We start from the raw sequence: 3,932 nt of genomic DNA on the forward strand, positions 1-3,932 counted from the left end.
AACAGACAGCATTCCAGCGGGTCGGTCTTACAGTCCATGTTTGTCCTGCTGATGAGAAAATCTGTAAACTTTCAGACAACCACTGCATCTCTCTCCTTTCTCACTTTTCACTCAAAAGTCTCTGTGCTGGACCAAAAGTGGGCTACCCCAAACACTGTAAAATCTAACACGATTTTTCAACATAAAAATATGAGTGAAAGGGCTGCCTTAAAATTTTACCTTAGGTGAAAAAACCCAGTTTGTTCTTCCAACATCACCAAATGTTATGTTAAATAAATATCCTGTGTTGCATAAACCTTTAGCTTGGTTGATGTGCATTAGTTAGTCTAATGAACTAAGCAGATTAATTCATCTTAATTTAAATAATATGTTCTGTCAACATCGGTTGTAGGTTCAGTTGACTTGGCTTTGTCAGTTGCTTTAACTGCTCATGGTAGTTCTTTCAACTTTAAAATTTATGTCAGCTCAATTAAAAAGGTTTATTCAATTAACAAATCCATTAACATAACTAATGACTTGTTGAGTTAACTCTACCATTGATTCAATTGTACACATTTACTTAACTACATTTTCAGTTATTTACACTTCAACATACATTTCAAACTGGCTATTTGGGTTGGGCCGATAGATGATGCCAACGTCTATCGGCGATGGCTGACAGATGGTCGATGGTTGAGCAGGCATCGTGATTGTAAAACCTTGCCCCCCCCCAGCGAAAAACAATCTCCACACTCAGACACACCAGAGGCCCACACCTCAGTTAAACACACCGGCTTGCCCCGCCTCCGTCTCCTCCTTTGCCCTTCTGCTCCACTTTCTTCATCAGCAGTACGTTTTATAAAGTCGCCTAAAAGACACAGAACTCTTTTCCCGTATTTTTCCACCCGTGATCTGTTATCAGCAGGTGAGCCTCTTGTGGGCTTGTTAATGACGGAGCCTATAAAACAAGTGAAACCAACATCTGTGTGTTCACTGCTGCTTTACCTGGTCGTGCTTGTAAAACATCCACCACGACTTGTAGCGTCATAGGCTACCAAGTTTTTAACCGAGTAAAGTCCGTGCAAGTGAACACATGCACATAAGACGACCGCTATCCCCATCTGAGCATCTGCCCCCGATGCCATCGCCCATCCCGATGTTTCAATGTAGACATCGCCCAACCCTACTGGCTATCTGACTTTAATAATTTAAATTATGCTATACCCTAATGAAGATCACTTCAATTAAAAGGATGATTGCATTTTTAATGAGAAACATGACAAATACCAATATCCATGCACCTTAACATTTATTGATCAAAGATGACATTTACTTCTGACAACAGAGGCCAAAGTCTATCACTTTTTCAACCTGAAGGTTCAGGGTTTAGGATCTATTGGTAGAAGTGTTACGCAATATTCACAGGTATGTTTTAGTTAGGTGTCAAATTGCCTGAAGATAACTTTCTGGTATCTTAGAGTGGAAGTGGGAGCAGATAGTTGAAATCTGAAATGACATTGCTGTTGCCACAAAAATCCTACACACTGATCCTTTAAAGACCATAACTAGTCAGTGGACAGCCACAGAAACATACCCTATGCCATCAGCCATATATGAACAGATAAAAACGTGTGCAGTCTGCATAGAATAGAAAACACTGAATTGTAACACAATATTAGTTTGACAATAAAACCATTTCCAAACAATCATGTGTTTGTTTTACAACTCAAAATGATGCAACTGTTCTACATTGTTTGCCAATAACACTATACAAAACAAAGTGTATGAATTTAAGCAATGAAAAAAAAAAAAGAAATACTGTTAAACTGCTGAGACAGTACTGAATGCTTCAACACTGTCTACTAACAGTATATTTCTTAAACCACGCACAAGTGAGGAACACTGTCCTCCACCAATGTTCATGAGGACCTTTTGGGATGACTTCAAAGATGTACCTCAGTTCCCTTGGATAGTCTATGTTGAGAGCAAAAAGAAAGCCCATCAGTATGGCAACGGCATTCGGGATGTCCTTCAGATCCGAAGGGATCACTTCTTCCTTGAGGACCACCGACATGTCAAGAAAGTCTTCTGTCTTTCACCATGCCGATTTTCATCCTCTTTGTAAATGCATCCTCGTCATCTGTGGACTACAAGAGAGCATTTTTTTTTTTACTATCTTTGTTCTAGCAGTTTGTTTGGTAGAATCTACATGCAGAGTCAGAAAGTCAATGATTGAATCTCATATTAAGAGTAAAAACTGAAGAGAATTTTTTGTAATAAATTTTTTTTGTAAAAGTAATAATTCTATTTATCGACTGATTCAAATACCACCTACATTTTTATACATATAAATTCATAAAATTAAGCATTTGAGAAATGGTGCTAGCTTTTGATGAAATTACATATGAAAACTGTAAAATATAAATCTTCCTGTTTGCTGGCGTCTGTCTGGTGCACGCGATGATGCAGTGAATATTATGATATTCTCTCTGACCAATCAGCAGTCTGTCGTGTTTTCACGTTACATTTTAGTATCCCTCAGCTTGCTTGGAGGTGAGACAAAAAAAACAAAAACAAAAGTACCTGGAAGCAGGTACAACATTTCTACACTGGACACCCAAACAAAGGCGAGTCAAGCCAAAGGGCCTCCGCTCAGACTAGCTTGGTTTGAGGGCGTCCCTGACCCCGCTAGCCGCTAGGCAAGCTTTATGACGGGTTTTCATTGACATCAAAACAAAAACAAAAAAAACCCCAAGACTGCCACTGTAAGTATGCATTTATGTTTTAACCAAATCTACAGTTTGTTTTGTGTTGAATACATATAAGTAAGCTACTTTGTTTCTCACATTCATGTGCTGTTGTTGCATCTTCAATTAAAACCACCAAGGAAAAACTAAACTACTGTTCAGTTAGAAAATCCCTCATGTTTACCATCTGCTGTCACCAAATCAGAAAGAATGTCATTATCTGCAAAAGGCATCTGTCAGGGTTGTGTGGTGAGCAGGATATAGGACCCAAATGCAGGACGCAGTGCAGAGCAGGTATAGTTCAACAGGTTAATTAACAAACAAAAGGCGAACACACTTGCTGGCAGAGTGGCTGATAACAGAGTCCAAAAACAAGGTAATCCAAACAGAATCCAAAGAAAGCAGGGAACCACGACGAGCGAGGCAGGCAACATGAGACAGAGCGTAGACACACGACAAAGACTGAGGGAAACAAAAAAGGATATATACACAGGGTTAACAAGCTGGGAGGAAGTACACAGGTGAGGGACATGAGACTAATGAGACACCGGCAGGCAGAGAGAGAGAGCAGGGGAAAACAGAGACTGACATGCAGAGGCATTACTGGGGTAACAGACACAACACAGGTTACACTAAGCACTAAGACAAGAACCGAGACACAGAACGAGAAAGACACAGAGCTAATCCTAAGATACAAGACACATACTAAGTAAACTAAAGATGTGGATGAATAAAATAATAAACAAAGCTACACGGAGACTAAAGCAGAAAGATTAAAGTCATAATGAACTAAACAGATCAGAACCAGACTGGACCAGACCAACCAGCACAAACACACAGAGTAAACTAGACACAAGAAATGACTGAAACTCAAAACACAGACTAACTATATAACAGATACTGGACACAGAGCAATAGACAGGACAGAACCCAAAACCCAAAATACTATAAGACAGATACTAAAAAGACTACAAATAACATGATTGACTGAAAACTAAATGAACAAAGCAGAACAGACACGCCCACAGTGTGACATCATCAAATAAACTAATGTTTTGGGTGGAACAGCTCAGCATATTCTCACCTGTTTTCTCACCTGAGGACTGAGGGCTGAAGGTGAACAGCTGCACTTTTCCAGAGTCACCATCTGTCACTTCACACTTCAAGTTAGACTTTGATTTGTAACTAAAATGAGAATCCAGGAAA

General features: G+C 39.5%; 1 long non-coding RNA gene across 1 annotated transcript; it reads right to left on the bottom strand.

The window, feature by feature from the left end:
- Positions 1–1,271: 1,271 nt before the first annotated feature.
- On the bottom strand, positions 1,272–3,257 carry LOC123965007. The gene is made up of 2 exons (XR_006823598.1): positions 3,064–3,257; positions 1,272–2,126 (listed from the first exon to the last, which is right to left on the bottom strand). It is a non-coding gene; the product is annotated as an uncharacterized LOC123965007 (long non-coding RNA).
- Between the last annotated feature and the right edge of the window lie 675 nt (positions 3,258–3,932).

Source organism: Micropterus dolomieu, unplaced genomic scaffold, assembly GCF_021292245.1.
Source record: "Micropterus dolomieu isolate WLL.071019.BEF.003 ecotype Adirondacks unplaced genomic scaffold, ASM2129224v1 contig_7903, whole genome shotgun sequence".
NCBI classification, from domain to species: Eukaryota; Metazoa; Chordata; class Actinopteri; order Centrarchiformes; family Centrarchidae; genus Micropterus; species Micropterus dolomieu.